Source organism: Rousettus aegyptiacus, unplaced genomic scaffold (assembly GCF_014176215.1).
Source record: "Rousettus aegyptiacus isolate mRouAeg1 unplaced genomic scaffold, mRouAeg1.p scaffold_m13_p_12, whole genome shotgun sequence".
Classification (NCBI taxonomy): domain Eukaryota; kingdom Metazoa; phylum Chordata; class Mammalia; order Chiroptera; family Pteropodidae; genus Rousettus; species Rousettus aegyptiacus.
In genome coordinates, this window is record NW_023416287.1 from 27,471,822 (window position 1) to 27,497,103 (window position 25,282).

A 25,282-nucleotide genomic window follows, 5' to 3' on the forward strand; every position below is an offset into this window, starting at 1 on the left:
TTCATCTGCACCATAACATTTAAGAAGCTCTAATTTAAACCACAGGACATTTATTATTTTATCTAACAAGAAATTCAGAGGAAGAGAGTCCTATTTTGATTTGCAGTGCAAAGCTCTATGCATTTCGTCCTCTCCTAGTTGCTTTTAAATGCAGCTAAAAGGAGAGATGGGTAAAGGAGGCAGGAGCAAAGGACTTTTTTTTTTAGTTACTTTCTCTGTTTGTTAAGTGATAATTTCTTTCTTGGAAGGTTTCGTATAGCTTCCTCTTAATTCTCATCAGCTAGATCTGGGTCACATACCCACTTGTTAGACCAATCACTGACAACATGTAGCTGGAAAGCCTCAATTGCCTTCGGTCTTGACCAGTGCTATTGAAAAGAAATATAATACTAACCACATATATAATTTAAAATTTTCTAGTTAGCTACATTTTTTTAAAAGATAACAGGTAAAATTAATTTTAATATATTTTATTTTGCCTAATATATCTTGACTATTATCATTTCAACATGCAACCAATACACAAAAATTGCCAGTGAGATTCTTTATATTCTTTATTTCATACTGTTTTTAAAACCAAGTCTATAGTTTATGCTTTTACCACATTTCAATTCAGATGCTAAATTTTCATCAAATATACTTCATCAGATATACCAATATGTCAAATACACAGATATAAAGATTGTATTTTGATCTCATAAAAGTCTCAACTGAAAAAGTATTCACATACCCACATTCCTCCATGTATAATTAACTGCTTTGCAATAATCAAATCAAGTTTTAGATTTTAAATTTAAATTAAATAAAAAATTTGGTTCCTCAGTCACACCAGTCACATTTCAAGTGCTAAACAGCCGCATTCAGCTGGTAGCTGTTGTGTCAGGCGGTGCAGGAATAGGCCCTCATTGCTCAAAGTATGGTCTGGGGACCAGTAACAGAATTGTCTGAGGGTTTGTTGGAACTGCTGAATCTAGGGAACCATTCTAGATCTAGTCAATCAAAAATCTGTATGTTAATTTAATACACATTAAAGTTGGAACAAAACTCATCTAAGCTGTTTTCAGCTTTGGCTGTATTTTGGAATAACGGTGGGAACTTTGGAAAATACAGATGCTTACACCCCACCCTGGAACCTTGGAATCAGACTTTCTGTGGTGGGGTCCAGGCATCAATATTTAAGTGAGGCTTTCCAGGTTATTCTAATATGCAGCCAAGTTTGAGAACCACGGGTCTAGACTACTCTTGATTCATTTTCTCAAATCAGATGCATTGCATCCCAAATAGTATTGTAGTAGATGTTCTTGAGTAAATAACCAACAGTGATTTCTATACTTGCTTTTCTCTGTTCTGTGGATATTTCAAGCAGGGAGAGGGATATGGCTGGAATCTGCTATACTTGCTTAGCTCACACTTTCTTAGTCTCCTTTCTTCATTTAATCACAAACTAACTCTCTTTGTTTCCCTGTCAACAGTTTCACTACTGCTTGTCTTCCTTATTCTCCTAGGTAGCCAACAGATTAGGGCTTCTAGTCTGTGCTGATAAATTGAGGCTGGGCAGCATTTAGGCAGTGGGATAAATAAAACAACTATTTATTCTAAGAGAACTAAATCTTCAGAGAATCCTATCAGTTTTGGAAATCATTATTAAAGTATAAATATTTTTAGCCCAAATTGTGTACATATTCAAACCCACTCCAGAAAGCCATCAAAGACTTCCGGTTTCTTTTAGCTCCTCATCCTTGTTCTAGCCCCAGTGAAAAGGCATCTCGCTTCTTCGTTGTCTTGTTATTCATGACTCTGCATCAATGTTTCATAGACAGTGGCCTTGTCTTAGTTTTTACACTTCCCAGATGCCATCTTACATGTTTCCAGACTTAATTTCTTTCAGATGCTCATAATTCTGCCTTTGTTTTGCTCATTATGTTTTGCCTCTTTCCCGATGATAAGCTCAAATGAGGTGGCCATGAACTCTGCTCATTTAAAGCAGCTCTAAATTAATGGGCTCAAACTGATTTTATGACCATATCTGTGTACTTTTTAAGCTGCCCATGTGCCTTTCTTTGATTCCTGAAGACCCAAAATATGCCCATACCCTAGAACATAGGCGTATGCATTTACATGCCTATGTGGCAAATTAGACCTACCGAGTTTCTCTTTTAAGGAGAGACCTATAGCAGGACGTACTTGATGAAATAGGTTTTCTCTACTGGGAAACTTCTCCTGAGAGGCCCTTATAGTGCAAACAAAGGCAGGTTAAAACACACGTATTCAGTTTGCTCAGCTCTAAGACATGCCATTTGTTGTCCCTAGGGGTTGAGAACAAAGAGACTTAATGGCCTTTTAAAATCTAAACCAATTCTTGGTAGAGGAGCTTCTGTACAGGATACATTTCCTCGATGAGTGTAATTGCTGTCAAATCCAATAAAAAGACTTCTCTAAAGTTAAGGTTGTGCAACATTTAGACAGCGTGTGTGATAAGTAAAACAATTGTAAATTAGTCTATTCAAAGAGAACTGAATTTTAAGAGAACCCTTTCAGTTCCTGGAAATCAGTGTAAATATTTTTAGTCTGAATTGTATAAATAAGTGTGTGAAGACTGAGCACTTGGACAAATATAGAAAGGAGCCAACAAAATCAATCTTTCATACTACATTTGAAAATTGTCAATATTTTAACTATATAGATTCTATGATTTTAAAAAGCCTTAAATTAGAAAACTTAAAAGTTGTAATATGGGATTATAAAAGTATTAAAAGTCTTTCTGAAAATCTATTGCATTTGCGTAATTCTCTCTAATACTTACGTTGCAGTGAAAATCAAAATAGTAAAATCTCCATGAAATATTTGGATTATTGTTAAATTTGGTCCAGTGGCTATTAAGAAAAGCTCCCTGAGAAATATGGCTCATATGACTCAAATTATATGTAGAACATCAAAATATTAGAAGTATAATATTAACTTCCTATTATTTGAATTAGGAAACATCATTAGGAACCACCTAACATTTTGGAGGGCCAGAGAAATTTTGGCATTTCTGCAATAAAACGCTCTATTCAGTCAAATAATTAAATGCACACAATATCTATTAAAATACATATTTATACCTGCACACATAATGAAGTATATCTAATTTGCCCAGTAATATGCATAATGCATGGGTGTGTTGTACCTTGTCATGTTTATAGCACTTTCACAAATACTCCCACCATCATCTGTGGCCCTAGGCACAGTTGGTAATATTTCGGCCCCATTAGACAAATTTGAAAACAAACGCAGAGAAGAGCAATATATACCCAAAGTCTCTTTGCTTTCAGACATTAAAGGATTAGCCAGTGAGTTGAACCATTCATGATTTGTTAGATCAACCTGATAAACTGCTCCTCTCTCCTCTCTACTACAGATCTTCAGTTTGTTTTTCCAAAATTCTGAAAGCATAAAAGCTTTGAAAACTTAGTTTTTCCTTAAGTTTGGCATGAATTTAGTGGCAAAATTATGCCTGAACCAAAAGATTAAAAATAGTCTTTATTTGTCCCACTTAAGAGTAACTAGCCATAGGTGTCACTGAATAAATACTGGTATATTTGCTAGGAATCAGAAAACTTTTTCTATACAGGGCCAGATAGTAAATATTTTAGATTTTGTGGAGAATGCTGTCTTTGTGGCAACTACTGAACTCTCTCATTATAGCTACCAGGAAAGCAGCCTGAGACAATATGTAAATGAAAGTATGGCTGTGTTTCAATAAAATTTTATTTACAAAAATAGGTGGCAGACTAGACTTGGCCCATTAGCCATGGAGTGTCAACCCTGAACTGAAAGAGTGATGCCTTGATCTGTCGAGACTATTGCATAATGTATAATATGTATACCATAGTACTTTTCTGAATTTGAAACATGTCGGCCCTCAAGGGATTTCCTTAAGGGATTATGTGCCTGTAGCTATGATTTAAAAGAAGTTTTATAGAGGAGAAATTCATTTCCATTTTTGTCAAGCATTAAAGTCATTGTATACGGATGACAGGAGGGGCAACTAAAGTTCAGGTATTACTAATACATTGGTCAGGAATGAGTTCTGTGAACCAGAAAGTATTTAAATACATAGGTTCATATTTGTCCCACATAATGAGAACTTTAGAGATAGGTAGTCCAGGGCTGGCTCAAGAGCTAAATTGCTTCCTGAAGGATTTAGCCTCTTTATATTTATTCTCCTCCTTCCTTAGTTGGTAAACCTTTATCCTGAAGCTCACTGCTACAAGATAAGCATGGCATCTCCAGGTATCACATGCATAGTCCCAGGAGAAAAGAAAAGAAGGAACAGGGTGTGATTGTACCTATATTAGAAAAGCAGAAACTTACCCCCCAAATCTCAACATATTTCTCATTGGACTAAATAGAGTCACAAGTCTACCTCTAATTATAAGGAAGCCTCAAGAATCAAGTATTTTTAGCAAGTATATTTTAGTTGTAGTTCATTTTCATCACCCACTGAAATCAGGAGAAAGGATGTTGGGTGGGCAAGTTACACCATCTGCTGAGGCATCTGGTCCTGTTTCGGTGGCTGTTACATTTTATTACAGATATTTAACATTATACAGTCTCCTCCCCTGGGCAGCATATCTTTTTAAGTATCCCCAGTGTTAGCAGTGTTTTCTGTCTGAGTTGGAAAATTAAATAACGTTTTTCAAATTTTTATGTAAATGTTGTATAATATGCATCTATAGTCACTTGAGAATTGACTTCTTCAGAAATATATTTTCCTGAGGATTTTAGTTTAGGAGGACTTTGTTCAGCTGTGATTCTTAATATGTGGGTTAGCAAGGTTTGAGGAAAGAGTGAAGTTGAAACAAATGAAAAGCAACTTGCACTCATAGCTTTGTGAGCAAGTCTTTGTTCTAATGGGGAATGATTGTACATTAGAACAAGAGTTCATGGTGAGGCAGTGGTGAACTGAGAGTACTTTAAGAGAGAATAGTTACCTGGTAATTTTTTTAAAAACGTGGTTCTGAAACAAACTTGAAAGAAAAGCTTTTAATTAGGCACACTGAGACCATTTTAGTTTTACCATGTATCTTGCGATTCTTGTCCTCCCCTCTAAGGTGGTATTTATTCTCTTTCCAGAAACAGGTCGTTTACTTGTTCTTTAGCACAGACCATGATAATCAGAAAGGATGAAGGTGCCCACACAGTTTTAAATATCTTTTTGCTTTGGTAGGATATCTTAAAATGGAATAGCATGAAAACAAATACATTCATTCATTGATTTGTTTAGACTTAAATGTAAGTGAAATGAGTTTTGCTTCAACAAAGTTCTGTAATACTGAATTAATTCCAGTATCTGTTTCCATGTAGTCATTATGACTAAGTTATGACTACTACCCTTTCTATGTCACATAAAACCTGACCCCGAAATAACGTTCATTAGATCATCATCTGTCATACTCTTGAAACTACAACAGGAAAACCCAGTTTTAAATCCAAATGGTTCATGGTTCTTTGAGGCACCAGGATTAAGGATCACCCAAATCTATTCCAGAGTGACCAGGAATTAAATAGTCCACGTTTTGGTGAGTAGAAATGGAGAAGACAAATAGATAAGTATTTGGATCTGATTCCTCTTTGGCTTCTGGATCACACATTAACATGATCGAACAACCTAGAATCAACAGATATTAGGGGAAAAACAAACAGCTAAAAAGAGAATGATCAATGTGAATAAACCTACAACTGAACCAGAAGAAACAGAAATAAATCGGCAAAGAGATAAACCTGTAAAACAATTATAAATTTTATCATCAGGATAGTTAAGAACAACAGACTAATGTGGAAGAGAAATAGTTGAAGAGCAAGAAAGAATTCTTGGAAATTATAGTATAATAGATGACTTTTAAAAAAAAGTATAGTGACTGAAAGAAAAGATGAAGAACTGTGGAATCTTAAAAGTATATGAAATTTCTGCACCAGAATGTGTGATAAAACTGAATCTTTTCAATGAGCAGGTGAAATTACACTGTTTAAGAAGGGCCCCTCTTCTTAGCTTTCCTCGTTACAGTTCTTTGAACAGCGCAGGTTTAGTGACAGTGTCCTATGGCTTTCTCTGCATTCATATGCACTACTTCTTGCAGAAAATAATATGTAATTTTAAAATCGTGAATGTTACTCATTTTCCAGTTTACAAAATCAGTATATAAAAAAGTTATAGTACGGAACAAGGTATAAATGGTCAAACTTTGACGATGTAAGGGTAATATTTTTCTGGAGAAAGTTCAGGAGACGGGAAGGGGAGGAGAAGGGAAGGGAACTAGAGGGAACTTAATTTCTCATTGTACAGACGAGGGAAGATAAGACTGTCTCAGTTTGGTGAATTAAGAAAGAGAGGTTCAAATACAAGGTTAAAGGTCATTTGAAAAACAAAATATTGAAATAATACTAGCAGAAATTGAAAGAAGGAAAAATGGAGAGAATTATCTACTATGAAGCCAAATGATAATTTTTAAGATGATAAATCAAGAAATGGGGGTTTAGTATATTATGTAGAGGTTCATTTTGCAATTCAGTAGCCACTGGACACGTGGTTGTTTAGCAGTTGAAATGTGGCTCATTCAAACTGAGGTGCACTATGAGACTATATACCAACCAGATTTCAAAGACTTGGTATAAAAAAGTATAGACTATCTTAATAATTTTTATATTGCTCACTGATAATACTTTGGTTATATTTGGTTAAATTATATTGCTAAAATTAATTTTATCATTTTCTTTTTATTGTTTTTAACATGACTACTAGGAAAATTTAAATTACATATGTGGCTCACTGTTTCTAATAATCTTCGTTCTAGGGATATGGAGGTACACTAGAGGAACCGAAATCAGAAATGATCAAGTTAAGCGGGAAGGGGGAAAGGAAAGCTTTCTGTTTTATAACTTTTTTATCTTTTAGAAAATTATTTTTATTAACTATTGAGCAGTTTCAAAGGGTATTTGTAAGACATATGAAAAGCACAAAGAATAACAAGATGATAAACACTTAATCGCCACCCAGTTTAAGGGAAAAAACAACCCACCATATACTTCAAAGGCATTTTTACCTTCCGCCCCAGGCTCCTGGACTGTTTTAATTTTAATTTTTATTACTTTCATAATAATAAAAACAATCATGCTCTTTTTAAAGAAGGTTTTAAGTGAAGGATATCTTCTTGTAGGGTTTTTTTTTTTTTGGCAATATTACATTTAAAAAGGTGTATGCCATTCAATTCAATGGCTCCCTTTGAGATATGTGTTTTATGTATTCTGAAAAATGCAAACTGTGACAACAATGTAAAACTTGTCATTTTGATTTTTTAAAAAAAATTTTTATATACACCTTTATATACCTATTTTATAATCGTGTACATGTACACATACATGTATATGCTTCCATACACATAAACATGATGTACATATACATACACATGAACATAGGCATATACAATAACTGGTAACATTGTCTCTCAGAAGTCTAATTGGAAGGGAGGAAGGAGAGGACTTTATATTTTCGCTTTATAAATTTTCTGAAAAAGATGATTATGAAAGTATTATTTAATTAGCTTTGATCATTTTCTGTATTTTTCAAATTAAAATAATTGAAGAAACAAGTATTTAAATATGTTCTAATAGGCAGAGCTTTCTTAGAAAAGAACACATTGTCTTAGTAGGTAGGAAGCAATCTGTTTAGAACTTCAAAAAAAAGAACACATTACACAAAAAGTATTAAAGTCATCATTTTCCCTATCCCCCCACCTCACATATATTAGTCCAAGAGGCAAGCGTTATCACTTCCAAACCAAACCTACAAATCTTTTACGTCATCCTCTCAGTCTAAGGCACTCTGAAAGAATTCAGCAGTCTCAGTCTAGTGTGCTTTATTTCTAACACATAATTTAAGAAACATGTGAGCAAATCAAATTAATGTAGTGAACTGTACTTCCAGCAGGACAGTCAAAACAAAGGAGATGCATGAAAATTTTTAATTTGCTGAATGTGTGAATGCGGGCCTTTGAGTCTGCTTTGACACCTGGTTACCCTATGAATGAGTGATGCCCACATGTTCTGTCCTCAGCAGCCCTGCTCAGTTCCTGTAGACTCATGCCTTTGGATTCTTTTATGCAATTAATCCATCTCATATTTGGTCTTTCTCTCTACTTGCTGCTTTCTATTTTTCCCAGCATGATTGTCTTTTCCAAAGAACCTTGCCCTCTCATGATGTCACAGAGTTGGAGAGATGAAGTCTTATCATTTTTTTTTTTTCCTTCAGAGATGTTTCGGGCTTAATTTGCTCTAGGACCCATTTGTTCATCTTTCTGGTGGACCAGGGTATCTGTAGAACTGTTCTTCAACCTTGTATTTTAAGTGAATCAGTTTTTTTCCCATCAGCCTTCTTCACTGTCTAACTTTCACATCCATACATAGTAATTGAGAATACAATTGCGGAATGTAGACTATATATATAATGTTTACTTTTTCTCTAATTATAAATGTTCATGTATATTGAAAAGATTTAAAATTCATAAAATTACAAAGAAATGAAATATTTACTGTTATTCTATCATCCAGACATAACCACTAATAACATTTTATTGTATTTATTTCTAGTATTTTCAGACATATTCATAAACTGTGTGTTAAAACTTTGGACATACAGTATGTATATGTATTTTTCCCCAAAGAACTTAGGAGTTGAAGAGCATGAGTTAAAAATATTCTAAGAGTTTAAATTGCAAATGAATATGCTGTATTTTATTGCGATTGGGATTGAACATATTTATTCCTCTGCTTCAGTTTGAGTGTAAAATCGATACCATAAGTAAAAAGATAACAAAATGTTTACCTTGTCATTTTCAATAGCGATTTTCTAAGCTCTTAATATTGGGTGAATGGAAGTATTTCCTATAGTTGGGGAAGACATGTAAAGGACACATCTTTAGTGAAAACAAACTGGTTTTTCTTTTTGTGCACTTTTTTACCCACCCATAGGTGAAAAAACATAAACTTCATTAATGCAAAGTGGCATAGAACTATAATCTTAAGTCTTAGGACACAAACAAAATCTAAATTCTGTCTTTGTCTCAGGGAGGCAGAAGGTTACAGGTTCATCTTTGCCAGGTTATTTATCTTTAATGACTCATTTGGTGTAAACGAACATTATCTAGGTGAATTCCACCTGGGCCAAGTCTGATATAGTTCATGAAAGATGGAATGTGGTGGTGGCTAGGGAAAGCCAGGTGTGTGGAATATCTTCTACAGTTAAGTGAATGAATGGGGTGGGGTGGGTGGGGGAAGTAATGGTCTTTATGGTAGATAAGAATCCAGGATCTGGTGCCATTTGAGGAGAACCACTAAATTTTTCAAAAAGTGGAAGATCAGAGACATTTGCAAAGATCATAATAAGAAAGACTGTGATAAGGCAAAATTGGGAGGATTATACTGTTATTTAGGGGAGCGATTGAGGGGAGAAAGGAATTTATAAAAATTATAGCTCCCACCTCCTAGATGCCATCTGTGGTCCAGCCACTTGTCTCCCATGGGGTAAGATGGAAGTCACCTGCATAAGTTATGAAAGATGGACAACTAGGCAGGATTTCTTTTTACTTGGAATGTAAGGATAGCAAGGTTGAGGGAGATGGGATGGAAGGAAGCAGACTGAAGTAAACAGAGTCTTAATTATTAGAGGACTTTGAAGAGTTGACCCTGTCTGACATTCCATGAGAAAATGATAGCCCCTGTTTAGTGACCTGCAGACGGTCATAGGATTATTCACAGGTAACCCCAGGAAGCTGCCCACCATTATCGGATATGAGCATGAAGTATTTATTCTTTAAGATCCTGACCGCTGGGACAGAGCCTGAATGTTTCCTAGAACTTCTTGACTGACATGTTATATATTCTCTGATCAAAAGTAAAACTACATTCCCTTGGCATTAGAATGTGTAGGCTCTCTCTCAAGAAAAATAATTTATCGAAAGGATACAGGGCTGTTTCCAAGAATCTCAGAGTAATTAAGGAAAGATTGGAAAATATAAACTAGAAGCTTTCAAGAATCCAGGCAGCCTGATTTTCAGGTGCTTATCCCTGCTCCTCCGGTGCTGTTTTTCTCAGTCCCTATTTCTCTTTGCACATGAGGTATAATGACTGCCCTAGATGTTTGCGTCCCCTAATTCAAGGAACTCATGACTGGCAGCTCTGAAATCCAATCCCAAACTCTCAAGAGAAGAAGAAACTGATTGGCTCAGTGTTGAGCACATGTCTATTCTTGGTCCAATCAGCTCTGACCAGGGGAAAGGTCCCAGCACAGATATGGGTGTTATTGATACCCTGTGGATAGGGATCTGATAATAATTATCAAATAAAGAATCGATGGGCTCTCCTGAATTGCTCACTACCACTGATCACTTAGAAGATATAGGACAGGGAACATTCAGCATCGCTGTGTTTTCTTTTCCACCAAGGATAATACCTAGCACCTGCTATTGAAAGTGTGGTTCATGGGCCTGCAGCATGTACATCACCTTGGAGCTTAGAAACTCAGAATCTCAGGCTCTACAGCAGACCTATTGAATCAGATGCTGGCAGTTCACGTGATCCCCCCCCCCCCAATAATTATAGGACTTTAACATTTGAGAAATGCTGATTAGATGGAGGAGTGAGTTAGGAACTAGCCACAGATTAGGATTGTTGAGATGGCTTTTTCCACAGGTGCCCGGCAGTTTCCCTTTGGCAGGTAAATGGTTTTGGCTGAGTTTCAGGTGAGAGGCTTCCCCTGCCCTCACTGCTCTGTTTTTCAGGGTATTTCTACTGGAAATTAAGGTCCAGGACGAGGGTGGAGAGATAGGCCTGTGTCTGATGTGGAAGCCATGTGCCCTGTTCTGTATTGTCATAGTGATTGGTGGGATGAAAAAGAGAAAGAGAAAAGCAATGAAGATGTTAAAATTATTGCTGAAACAGAAGTATCAGCAAGTTCACTCTTAATTAGATAGCCATCTTGATGTCAATAAATGTCACTTATATATCAAATCACTGTCCTACCTCTGTTTTTAGGTCCAGCTCAGAAAGTTTGTAAGTCTTTAGGTAAAATTTTTAAATAAAGCTTAAGTTCTTTTGGAGCTAAAGAGACAACTTTTGATTAGGAAGAAATTACTAGATTGCTTGTTTAGAATATAGACACTCTCAAGAAGTTCAATAGGTAGAATATCTTTGGCAGCAATTCAGAAATTCATGCCATTAGTGTTTTGGACTTTGAAGTCTAAAAAGATAAATTTCAGACACTCTACTTTCAGGAATTCTGTCTGATGTACTTACATATAAACTGCATTTGCTTTGGGTGCCACTCAGTATGTTTGAAATGATTTGGGGTGGTGTCTCTAAAAATAAGAATACCTAGAGTAACAAAAATCTTAAAACTTCGATCTTCCATTATTATTCCGTATTTCCTTTTTTCTAGTTAGAAGTAGAAATCGGTCAGGTTTTTTATTATTTGAAAAAATAAGAATGCCAAAAAGTGTAATTTTAATTTTTTTTGTTGTTGTTGTCAATTTTTGAAGTATTTCTTTTCTCTAGAAGAGCAGTTCTTGACCTTTGGGGGATTACAACTCATTTGAGAACTTCATGAAAGCTGAAGAACCTTTGCTCTGGAAATATGAAAATATACACATAAATATACACTTGAAGCTGAAGGGTAATGTTTCATTCAGTTAAGGCTCTTTACATAAATAAATGAACAAATAAAATTTATATGTTGACTTTGTGAGTTTTAAGCAAGAAAAGGGTAACTTTTTGGATTACACAGCTGAAAAGGTCTTCAGGCATAGCTTGTTCCTGGGTCTCTATCAGTTTGATTGTACATGGTTTCTTTCTGTCTCTCTAATGTTCCTTCGACTATGTTTGGATAGCTCCCTGGCTTTGCATATTAGTCATTGCTAGCTCTAGGCTGATTACCTGTGGTATCAAACCTAGCAGGAGAAAGAAGAACTCTACTTCCCAGGAGTCTCAAATAAAGTCTCAGAATTGAGTTTGTTAATCCCCATTGATCAGATTCGGTATTCTGTCCATTCCCGAAGCAAGAGCATTCCATCCCTAGTTGTGGGAGAGCATAGCCCAGCTTACAAGCTTCACTTCTGCAATTAGTGTCACTGGAACCTCAGGAACTGAGAGCAGGAGAGGGGAAGATTTCAAGATGAACATCAGGCCATTTTTATCTGAAGGGTGAATGATATTAAGGGGCAATGATGACCAAAATCCATTGCCATGAGCAACCCTTGCTTCAGAGACAAACCATCTAATTATCTCAGACAAACCTGTTTTACTCCTATAGAGCCCAAAATACATGTACCTCTTATTCATTCCCTTCATAAAAATATACTGTGCACCTTTTGTGCAAGGCATTTTCAACCACACATTCATGACCCTTTACTTCATTAATGCATTTCCTTTGAACCTGGTCATTACATACCTTGTCCAAAATGCTGTGCTTGTTTTAGCATTTAAGCAAGGTGGTTACGCATATTGAATTTGCTCAAGTATCTTCCCTAGAGGTATAACAATGTAGGTAGCTCAGTCCCCAGGCATCCAAACATTAAATTTATTCCTAATTCTACTTCAGGCTATGTTTGCCAAGCCTCATGGGAATTTTTTAAAACAAGTCTGCAGCACTTATTTTAGGTGTAACTAATGTGGCTAATTATTAACAGAGAAGGAGTGATACATTTAAAATCCACAGGTAATGAACAACAGAAAAGTCTATGAAGAACATGCTAACAGTTGCCAGTAGGTAAAAGGTTTTATGTTGTATCTTCATTTGTTAGTGATGGGAATGACCTGGGCCATGACCTCCTATTGCTAGGGGTCAAATGGACAGAATACCTGAATCCGACCAACCAGGATTATAAAGCTCAATTCTGAGATTTTGTTTGAGATACCTAAGAAATAGAGTCTGTCTTTGGTTACGTTTAATACCATGTGATATCAGCCTAGAGCTGTCACCTATAAGAGATAATTTCTTAAGCTAACATATGTCATCATTCCAACACTGTAAGCAAGGACTGAACGGCACTGAAAAATCTAGAAAACTGAAGGTAGCTCACTTTGACCTTGGATTGCTGGATTTAAATGGAACTTTTCTGAAACTTCCAAATAAGCCCGTCTTTGGGCACTATGACATGGGGCCATTGTATAAATAAACTGGTTTTGATATCAACAGAGATCGAGGCAAAAGAAAGAAATACCTCTAGGTGTTTCAACCTGAAACGATTTAACACAGGGGATTGAGTGCTTATGAAATGGCCTTAAAGGTTAGAGAATAAAGAATAGTGAGTTCCAGGGCCTGCCACTGTTGCTATTACTGCCAAAATACCCTCTAAAGCCTTTGTCTTTTAAACCTCACTTGCCAGGAGCAGCAGCAGCAGGAAGATGACCACTGCCCTTCACATATTTAAGTGCTTGTAATCAGTTCCAGTTCCATTGGAATCCAGCTACAAAGAAGTCTTGGAAATTTAGCATTTATTTCTCTGGCCTCCCTAACCGAAGAAGGGTGGAATGGAATAGAGAGACAATCCACAGTATAAACTATAGTTTTAAAAGGGTTCTCTTGTTTCTCAAAAAAAAATTAAAAATAGGAGGACCATGTGGTTCAGCAATCCCACTTCTGGGTACACATCCAAAGGAAAGGAAATCAGTATCTCAAAGCGATATCTGCACTTCTGTGTTCATTGCAGCATTATTCACAATAGTCAAGGTACAGAAACGTCCTAATTGTCCATCGACAGATGAATGAATAAAGAAAATGTGTTTTATACTCACACACACACACAATAGAATATTATACAGCCTTTAAAAAAAGAGGAAACCCTGTTATCTGCAACAGCATGGATGAACCTAGAAGATATTATGCTAAGTGAAATAAGCCAGACATACAAAGACACATACTGCATGATCTCACTTATATATGGAATCTAAAAAGATTGAACTCATAGAAACAGAGAGTAGAATGCTGGTTGCCAGGGGCAGTTATTGGTACTGTGTTGCATACTTAAAATTTGCTAAGAGTAGATCTTAAGTATTCTCACCACACACACACGCGCGCACACACACACACACACACACGTAACTGTGAGGTGATATGTTATTTAGCTCTATTGTGTTTGTGGCAAGCATTTCAAAAGGTATACATATATCAAAATATATTGTGCACCTTAAATACATACACTTTTTATTTGTCAGTTATACCTCAGTAGAGCTGGGGAAAAATAGGTTCTCTTGAGATTTTATTAATGAAGTCTCTTTTAGTTCAACAGAAATCACCTGTCTACACTTTAAAATAGTGTTAAGATTAGGCCTCGGTAAACAATGAATTGTGTGTTTTCTTTTTTAAAATTTATGTTTAAATTACAGACAGTAAAATTCATGTTTTTGGTTTAAGCTATATGAGTTTTGACAAATACATTAAGTCATGTAAGCACTGACTTCATTAGGATACAGAACCATTCCTTCCATCCCTTTAAAAAATGTATTTCTGTTGCCTGCTTGTAGTCAAGCCATTTCTTTATCCTTAACCCTGGCAACCACTGATCTGTTCTCCATCATTAATACTTTTGCTTTATCCAGAATGGCGTAGAAATGGAATCATACAGTGTGTACTGAATCTGACGTGAGCACAACACACTTGAGTTTTATCTATGTTTTTGTTTGTATAGGTAATCTATTTCTTTTTATTGATAAGTATTATTCCATTGTATGCATATATCATTCATGACTTTCATTTTGAGAGTATCACATATTTCCTTTTTTGCAAAATCTCCATATGTTTGTTTAAATAGTGTGGATATTATGAGTCCCACTTTGCCTCTTAATTATAATAAGGAAACGAAGAAGGTAAATGTCTTCCCTTTCCTGGGTGACTTTAAAATAGGTGTTCTTTCTTGACGATTAGTCAGGTTATATAGTCTAATTATGATTCCTGAATGGGAGCAGGACAATTAAACAAATCTCAAGAAATGGAACTTTTTCCATTCTAATATCTAGACCAAGTGCTTAGAGTGTAGCAAGTGCCTATTCATCTCACCTCAGTGAGTTTTCAAAAAGATGAAATGCTTTTAAAATGAATTGTTGATTGGTGTCAGATTAGCACTAAAAGGCCAGTGAAGGCCACCTGAATTTTTATTTCGAGAAGGAGAATCATATTTGGGTCTATTCACAGACAGCCTTTCTTCTAGACAGATTTCAGCATATTTTGATGATTCATCATAAAAATAGGTTTATCAGTTGTAGTTGGAGAAAGCTCAACTAGCCAACAAGTAAGGAAAGAAGAAAAGGTTACATCATCCAGTTTTACGTTTCTAAAGGGCTTACGGGGTAGGATGTAATTAATCAGCTTTGGATTCATTAAGTTTGAATACTTGCTTCCCATCTCTTTTCTGTATTCATTTTCTCAAGTTTCTTGGTTGTCCATTTTATATCGTACTTGAAAAGCAGAACCCTAATATCACTGTACTTTCTTAGGCTCAGTTAAACAGTCAGGGGTGAAGAAACCAAGAAATTTTCTTCCTCTTGTTCTACCCTAGACATCTTGTGCATTACATTCAGTGTCTGACAACATTATCAGGTAGATAGTATATTAACAACATTTAACAGATAAGAAAGCTGAGGTTGAAAGGAGATATTTTTCCCAAGGTTCACTTAGCTCATCAAGAACATGAACCCAGGCCTGCCTAGTAACAAAGTCAGTGCTTTTAACGACTAAGTTTTAGCTTTTCATTTGCATTTAAGCTTGATGTCATTTAGGAGACATTGACTCTGTCAGTGCTATTTTGTGTATGTATAATTATGTGCATATATAATGAAGATGATACCAGCTTATAAAGATTAGTTACCTCTGTCAATCATTTCTGAACAATGTGAGGTATAAGGAAATAATACATCCTGCATAAAATGTTTGTGGACCAGTGAGATGACTAATTAGAAATGCTGTTTCTTTCAAGAAGGGTTGCTCAGATGCAAATAGAGTGGAATTCTTTACAGCACCTGTGCCTGGAATCAGAAGTCACATTTAATGTTCAGGCTACCTACGTTAGTTGGGGCTTTTAGAGTGAGTGCTTATTGAATTTTAGAGGGACATGTTTTGACCTGATATATAAAAACCTTAATAACAGAATTTTGTTGTAACGAGGTTCTGCTCTATCATTTGAAAATCATTTTATGAAACTAAATCAGAGCGGGGTCTTATACTTAAACATTATAGGAACTTTAGGAGACATTAAAAAAAAATCTCTGCTAATGAGGATGTTGATTTGCTCTGAGAAATGCAAGATGCAGCATTACTGGTGATTTACATGCTGTCATGGTTGTCACCTGTGAAGTGCTTACAAAGGGCTGCAGTGTCTCCAACTTAGAGAGTCAAGCCCCCCCCCCCCCCAGCCACTTCCCCCCAAATAAAACGTAAGCCTGGACAACACTGTCTTAGCACTTTCTTAAGTACATTTCATTGTGGCAGGTCATAAACTTGCTCGGTTCTTCTGTGCAAAGCAAATAAGCTGCAGCAGCTCTGCCCTTGGGGTCGTGAGTCAAACTGTTTTTGAGAGTGTTCCACTCCAGAGGGTGAGGAGGTGTGACCCGTTTTACAGTGAGCATACCCTTAAAATAAAAACATGGTCTTGGCTGATATCAGGCAAAATCACCTTGCTTTGTAGTCTAATAAAAAGGCCTTCACGGCTTGTTCACTGGTAGAAGTTAATTTGACTTACCTATGAGCTTCTGGTTACGAAAATGATTTTCTCATTTAATTTTGTGTCCCTGGGGTCCTAGCAGTTTCTGATATTCAACAGGTACTTTAATCTGTCCATATATCTATATCTACATATCTTTATATTTATATCTACATCTATATCTATGTATTTTTTGTGTGGAAAAGACTTCAAAGTTACAATCTACCCATGTAATTTAGAGGAGGCTAAAAACTCCTCAGGAAGAAGCAAATCTTTGATTGATTAGAATTCTCAGATACTTTTATTAAATTCTTAGATATATTTATTAAAGACCAGGGTATTGAATGTGTGGCACAGGTCAAGTACCATGCAGGTGAGATAATGATACACTGGTTTTTGCAAAAGCATGCAGCCAAAGATGGGAGACCTATAGGTGGAGCACAGAACTGATTCTACTGCAGCTTTTATTATTACTCCCGCCTAAGATTTATTGAGCAATAATTACATGTCAGACTCTCTCTCTAAGCCATTTCTATATTAACTCATTTAATCCTCGAAACAATTCTATTGAAGGTAGGCACCATGATTATCTCCATTTTAAAAATAAGGAAACTGAGGCACAGAGAGGTTAAGTAACTTGCTGAAGGTCACACAGCTATAAAAGGTGTAGCTGGGATTCAAATCCAGGCAGGCTGACCGGGGAGCCCATACTCGCATGTACTGGAGGCTACTGGTCAGGTGAGAGAAGCAGGGGATCTCAAATGACCCCTTATCCCGCACTGTGGTTAGAAAAGCCTTCCTGGAATCAGGGACATCAATGTTAAATCATGGATGATGGGCAGGAATTAGTCGAGTGAGGAATAAGAAGAGTGGGTATAAGAATGTTCCATTCGGATGGTACATCATATACATGACATGATTATTTCTTCCACATGGAGGAAAGTGAGGTCGGGAAATTAATCTAGGCATACTTGTCCAGGGCTAAACAAGGAAAGGATGGAGATGAACTTGGACCTTGTATCTCTCATTTCCAAGTTTATATTTTTAACCAAGACACTAATTTAGGGTATATGTGGGGCTATTTCAGGGGGAGAGCACAGTAGGAAGGTAAGGAAGAGGAAGGAGGAACAGAAAAAGATGGGAACAATATTTTGTAGGTAGAATCGCTGCTATAATAAAGAAGGCCACAAATATATAATTGCTCAAATATGGTACAAGTTTGTTTTTTGCTCATCTAACAATATTGGACAGGTATAGTGGTTGGTGAGGCTGCCATGGGTTTTCCATTATTCAGGGATCTGAGCTGATGAGAGCTCTGTTGTCTTTAACACGTAGCTTCCAAGTTCTCCCTGGGGACGATGTCTACATAGAAGGGGCAAGTTGCATAAAGGAATGATTCTGTGTGGGAGGGTTTTATGAGTCTGCCTAGATATGAAACACATCACTGCCACTCACATTTCATAGGCCAGGACTATCATACAGCTCTGCCTAACTGCATGGGAGACGGGTAAATGTAGCCAGATATGGGCCCCTGGAAGAGCAGGAATGCATGGCTTATGCTGATCTGTCAGGAACCAATAGGTCATGAGTCTCTATTAGAATCAAGTCTCTGTGTACATGTTTATGTATTTTATTCTCCCATGCTTTATGAAAGAAGGATTATTTGTCTCATTTTACAAAGTAAAGAATTAAGACCCAGGGAGTTGCCCAAGGACATGTGGCTATAAATGGTAGAGCTGAAACTCTAGCTTGGCTCTGTTTCATTTCTACACCCTGTTCTGTCCTCCCATTATACCACATTATTCCTGCCTCTCACTCACTGCCACAGACTAGACCTTCAATAAGAAGCAATCTAAAAATTAAGACTCAGATCCCAATTAATTCTGTGCTACTGTCCATGGAGCAGTTGCCCTAGAAGGTAACTTTATGCTGTTTTTATTCAATTAAATCTCACAAGCCACTCAGAGCTAATATTTCCATCTTGCTCTTTTGGAGATTTGGACACTGAGATCACCAGGGAGCTTGTTAGAAATGTTCAGTTTCAGGCACCACCCCATATCTGCTGGATAGGCCCGGTCATTTTAACAGTCTTCCCAGGTGATCTGGATACAAGGTGAAGCCTGAAAAGCCCTGGACTGGGCGCCTGTCAGCCAGCTTCTCAGCCCAGTCCAGTGTGTCACCGTCATATTTCTCCCATGCTTGAGGAGAAATGGATTCACTCTGTGTTAGTCACAGGATATAACTGAGTGAAATTTTACCCTTTATGCAGAGTAAACATGTTTAACCTCAAAAGGACTAGTTTTAGCAACATAATATTGAATCAGCCCAATTTTTAAAAAGCATGCACTGTTTCCATAGATAAGTCAAACAGGCCTGAGCAAAACAGAAGAGAACTTTGCTATTTCGATCTGTAGACAATAATTTGATTTTCTAAAAAGAGCAGCTTTGTTTCTTTTCCTGAGAGCACAAGAGTACTGACATCTCGGCCCATGCAGTTTTCCTGCTGCAGTTATAGTTAAGGCAAAAACAGATTATAGACGCACACTTTCAAGCCACTATCTGACCTTCGATTCCAAATTTCCCACAGTGGGCCAATTATTAGCGTATCAGCTGTTAACTGAGCACTACAGTTACAACAGAGTGACTGCTGGTTAGATGCTTCATGGTTGCTGAGTGTCAGGGAGGGTCTTCCTTGTAGTAAGAACAGTTCCCTTGTGGGTCTCACGATAATCATATGCTTTAGAGTACCATTCACTGCATAGCAGGAGGGAAAGGGAGTAATTGGCAAAGGGCCCTCAAGTGCCATGACGTGTGACTGGGGACAGCCTTCCTATCTAGAAGGAATGGAGCCTCAACTCCACAGCTCAAGGGACACTTGGGCCAGGCACTTCTTTTTGAAACAATAAAATAAAATCGTTTTCCAAAAAGTTTGTTCTCGTTATGGTTTTACTCCATGTATGTATTTTTCCTTAAAGTAAACATATCGAGAACTGTACAGCTGTTCTAATATATGGCTGCATGCGGCCACCACAACATGCTTGTTACCTTAGAAGATAACTTTATGCTATTTTTATTCAATTAAATCTCATGAGCCACTCAGAGCAAATATTTCCACCCGCTTTCTTGGAGATTTGGACACTGAGGACAGAAATTTTGCTTACATCAGAACAAGCAGACATCCAGTTGTACAGAACCTCCCAGTCCCAACTCTGTTAACTCAAGGTGGGTGGGAGGGGTGGCTTGCAAACTATAAGACTTTAGTACATGACAGTGACCTTGTCCCATAAACATAAATGCTCTGTAAATCAAGAAAGGTGTTTGCCATTCTCATACTTGCGTATTTCATTATAGTCAAATTGAAAAAGTGTCGGTATTTATGTTCCATTGGCAAGATTTCCAGGCAAGATTTAATTTATAAAAACAGTATCATGCATGAGGGTAACATTGTTTAACAGGACATCCAGAAACTGTATTCTAAGTTGTCAAATAGTTTTACTTAAGAGAAGCACAGAAAATATGTTTATTTATAAAGTTCCAAAATTGTAGTTTAGGAGAAATTTGAGCAAAGATGTTTGTTACTAATCCATCCATAGTTTTTCCAAGAGGCTCTCACATAACAATTATAGCTGCCTTTCTTGACATGCTTTACTCATTGCTGGGTGCTGTGCTCAGCCATCTGTCTGCAGTTATCTAATATCACCCTACCAACGTCTTACCGGGTAGATGTCATTACCTCCAGCACACAGCTCGAGGGAGCTGCATAGGACCTCACAACTAGCAGAATGAGAGCTGGGGTTCCCATGTCATCTAATATAGTAATCATTGTGGGTTTCAGATGATAGCCAACATGTAAAATGAGCATCGTCCACACATGCCATGACTATAGTGAGTCACCTCACATTTGCAATGCCTGTCCCACGCGTTTGTTTCTTTTCATTTGCTTAATAAATGGGTATTGAGAACTTATGTGCCAGGAGGACATAAAAATGAGAAACATTCACAAGTCCTGCCCTCATGGAGTTCTTCATCTAGTACATTTTTTAAAGTTTTATTGTATTTTCATCCTTGGTGGTTACATAATTAACATGCATTTGTTGTATGCTGGACAGCCTCAATTAAGCTTAATAGCTAATAACTTTATGAAACTGTGGGCACCAGAATATGGGGTATGACATCTGGCTAGACACTGGGAAAATCTCAAAGGACATATTAAAAAATTAAATCTAAAATTAAATAATTCACTTACTAATTTTTTTTTACCTCTGTTTCATCTGTATTCTTTTATCTCTATGTATTTATTAAATGCTTCCTACGTGTAAGGTATTGTGCAGGGTATACAAAGATGAATTCAGATTCCCAGGCATCTAAAACTTCTTTCAGGATTGGACATGATCTTGAAATAATTATAGTGCTGGATGGAAAGGGTCAATTGTCTTTGACAGGTATTATAAAATGCTGTGGGATTCAAGGGAAGAGAGACTTAGAAAAAACTTTAAGGGGAAAATGACATTTGAGCCAGACTTCAAAAGGTAGACAGGATTGTAAGATGGGGAACTAGGTGGAGTGGGGGGTTCATTTTAGGCAGAATAGGTAAGAAAATACAAGAAGAGTGACTAGCAAAAAATTCAACTGAGCTTTGAGATATGAAAGATACTTCAGAAGTATACACGATTGACTTCCTAAACAACTTTCTCAGGAACTTGTCATCATTTTGATAATCTCTTATGAAGATGAGAGTATATTTTTAAAATCCAAGTGAGAAATAATCATTTAAACCTTTAGAAAGTACTTGAAATTATAAAAAGAAAAATCTCAGCAAGAAACCTTCACCTAAAGAAACTACTGGCTAACATTTGAACATTTTCCTTCAAATCTTTTGCATTTTATTTCTGTACATCTTTTGGAATAGCTGAAACTGTGTTTTACATTCTGCCTTTTCATTTAAAATAATACTATCAGCATTTGCCCATGTTATGAAAAACTCTTTGAAACCACAACATTTAATGGCCTTCTACTTTCCATCCTGTGGCTTCGTCACAGTTGACTTTACCCCACCCTATTGTTGGAGGTGTAGGGTGTTCCATGTTTTCCACCACAAATAGACTGGCTGCTGGCCAGCTAGCTCCTTTTGTATTTCACAGATGGTAAAGCCAAGACACTTGTAATAAGCTGAAATGGGGACTTGTTTGGTTGCTAGGAGCCAGAAGGAACCAAGAGACTCATGTACACAAAAATTAGCCCTCTAACTAGAGGAGGAAGCTGTGGATTTTCTGGAGGTAAAGATTAATTGGCTATTTAGGTCATGTCCCCTGAGAAGTTTGGTCTGAGTGTGTCACTGGCCTTCTGGTCCCCAGGAGAGAGATTCGTTGACTTTCAGGCTCAAAGCTATTTGGTTACTCCTCCCATTTCCCTGGGGAATTTGGATTGTTAGTAAAAGACCAAAACATTGGCTTCACATTGGATTTCCAGGTTGGGAAGAAGAGGCAGGAAGACCTGTCAAAGGGCAAGTACGTTCCATTCCCCTGACCTGAAACATGGAAGGGCAGGGAAGGTGGGAAGGACAGGGGAGGCGGGAGTCTCTGTCTTAATTTCAGCAGCTTTCTCATCCCCCAGTAGTTGGAGTTAGCAGTTGGAAAAGCATTCTCTTTAGGAAGAAAAATGGCAAGAAAATTTATGCCTGCCTTGCTCAGATTTTTAATGTTCCCAAATACCTGTATATGTGACTTATTCCATGTGTACTGTGAGCCTAGTCTGTTCTTCACTGGCTCTTTTAATCTTCAGCTTCATCTTTTCTTCATGATATTTCACTCTAAGAGGAGCTAATTGAATTGGGGAGAGACACAGTTCCTCGCTGAGCAAGCTTCAGTAAATTCAGCTATTAAATCCACCATAAATCCTAGCAGACAGTGATATATCAGAAATGTGGTTTTGTATGCTGAATGTGTATCCTTAATAACAGCACGTGGAGGCCTCCTCGTGTTATGGTTCAGAAGGAAGGAGACAGGAAGGAGATTGTTAGCTCAGGGCAAAGGAACATCTGTTCCATGAGACATGAAAAAGAAAAAAAGAAAAGAAAAAGAGGCATACCACATTTTACATAATGCTGTTTTGAAAGTTTCTCTGGAATTAATTTTTCATATTCAGTCATGCTTCAAACTTTCTTAGGAAGTTCACTTTTTAAAAGCGCCATTCTATTAATATTTTGAGAGAAAGCAGCATTTCTTAAAAGTTAAGTGAACTGAGATGAGGCCATCATCATTCAGATGTTGGCTTCATCATATAATAGTTTTGTGACTTTGAACAAATAATTTAATTGCTCGAGGACTTTGTTTTCCTATCTGCAAAACAGACACAATAAGAGCACCTGTGACACAGAGTATTTATACAGATTAAAGGTGAGAAAACATTTTAGAATACAGTATTGGAAATAAAGTTAAACACTAAAAAATGTGACTATTAAGAATCTGTAAATTATTATGCAAGTGACATTATGCATGTAAAATAACATTTTGGGATAGAATTTTTCTTGCTGTGTGCCAGGTCTGTAGGCTAGGCATATTAGCACATTTGTAATAATTTGATATATTAGTGTAAAATGATGGAATGAGAACTCTCTGGACCACTCTCAAAGTAATTCAACTTAACTGTGAAGCTATATAAATACATAAACACAATTGAATTCTAAAATGTTTTATGTTTATCACATAATATTTCATTACCCAAATTTGCTCCAAAAGTGTAGGGAATTAGTTAAATTTTAGCTTCCTGTCTATGGTTGTTAGATGGCTGATGTTCCTTCTTATTTAGTTTAACTGAAAAAAAAAAAAAGATATTGAAGCATTAAACATAGTCTAACATTTTATATAATGTTACATGACTTTATCTTGACATAAATTTGCAAACAATGTCAGCTATCTAAATTAAATAGAAAGTAAAACATCCAGAAGTGAAAAATTCACCTAAGTGTTCTAAAATAGCTATTGTACAGTTTTGCTACAAAATGCTATTATAAAATCCAGATGCCCTCACCCCGAGCCTTTGCGATTCTTATTTATCACATAATCTTTGTCTTACTTATTACTCTGAACAGAATAGGAGTCATAAATAAGAACAGTTTGGGAGAAAGCAAAGCCCAACAGCAAAAGGGATATGGAATAAAGTGTAGAAACACAACTTTGTTATATTTGTTATGTATAACATGGCATAATAATCAAGTTATTTCTTTCCTCATCTTGTTATTCACTCCATCAACATTTCTCTAATCACATATTAAAATACCAGTCATTCTGCTAGGCACAGGGTTTGGAAATGCAGGTGGGGAAAATTGAAAGAAACAGATCTTTCTATGTCAGGTTGCTCACAGTCCAATGGACAGATTTGTGTTTATAATAATTAGTATCATCCAGAAAAGTGATATTATAGTTTTAAGGCTTAGCTATAAATAGTCAACAGGTAGCGGACTTTAATTTTATTATACTTCCATATTCACCCTGGATTGCTTTGCTAGTTTCTAATTGCTCTTTTTTTTTTTTTTTTTCTAGACTCCCTTTACTCTTCCTTGGATCTCCTTAATTCTCTTTAATAGCATCATTTTCCATCATTTACATACCATAATCAGAATGTGCACTTACTCATGGAGCCATGTAGAGAACTCTTATTTCTTTTATTCTTATTTTTAGCAGACGTATCAGTCAGTCTCTGAAATGAACTACCCCAAATTTCTGTGAATTTAAAAAACAATTCTGTCTTATTTCTCACAATTCTGTGGTGCTAGTTAGGCAGCTTTACTAGCCTGGGCTGGCTAGATTAAGACTGGGAAGTAGGATGGCCTTACTCACATATTTGGGGCTTCAGCCAGGAGGGCTGGGTTGAAAGAAGCTTCTCTCCATGTGACCTCTCATCTTCTAGGAGGCTTTCTCAGCCAGTTTAACATGGTAGTCTCAGGGTTCCAAAGAGAAACAAGAAATAAAGCCCCAATGTTTACCTGCTTTTCAAGCATCTAATTTGCATCAAAACAAGTCATAAGCCCAAACCCAGATCCAAGATCCATATGGAGACATAGTTTCTACAACTTGATGGAGCAGCTGCAGAGTCACATTGCAAAGGTGCATGATAAAGGGAGGGGAAGACTTTGTGGCCATTTTTGCAAATGGGCTAAGGTGACTAGAGAAGGATAGGTATATATTTAAACCCAGAAGGTCCGTCAGAGCCCATTGGCTGGAATTAGTCACATGGCCCCCCACCAAGGATAGACACAAAAGAAGATAAAAAGTAAAGCCTTCTGTGAGCTTTGGTGTTACATTTGTCTCAAATGACAGTTATACCTCACTTGAGAGTTAGTCTTATTCAAAGATGCCATGAATATCCTTTCAGTGATTGGAGGCCGGTCTTTTAATGGATAGGAAGGAGGCTTATATGAAGTGGTTTACATTTTCTTAAGCAAAATGGTGACTTGACTGCTGCCTGCTGATCACATATAGTCTTCCAACTCTCAGACATTACACGTCACATTTCCTAATCCTGAGGTCCCCTTTACTCATTTCACCTAATAAGAG

At 36.7% G+C, this 25,282-nt stretch overlaps 1 protein-coding gene across 6 annotated transcripts in view; it reads left to right on the forward strand.

The window, feature by feature from the left end:
- The window catches only part of PLCB4 (phospholipase C beta 4), a 370,645-nt gene that overhangs the window by 166,533 nt on the left and 178,830 nt on the right, over positions 1 to 25,282 (forward strand). Inside the window, exon 1 of one of the 6 annotated variants that reach the window (XM_016135163.2) lies at positions 14,070 to 22,234. The exons of the other annotated variants lie outside the window; for them this stretch is intronic. The gene's annotated coding sequence lies outside the window, so the exon portion shown is untranslated. Of the gene's footprint in view, positions 1 to 14,069; positions 22,235 to 25,282 lie in introns of those variants that run through there. 6 annotated transcript variants of the gene reach the window in all.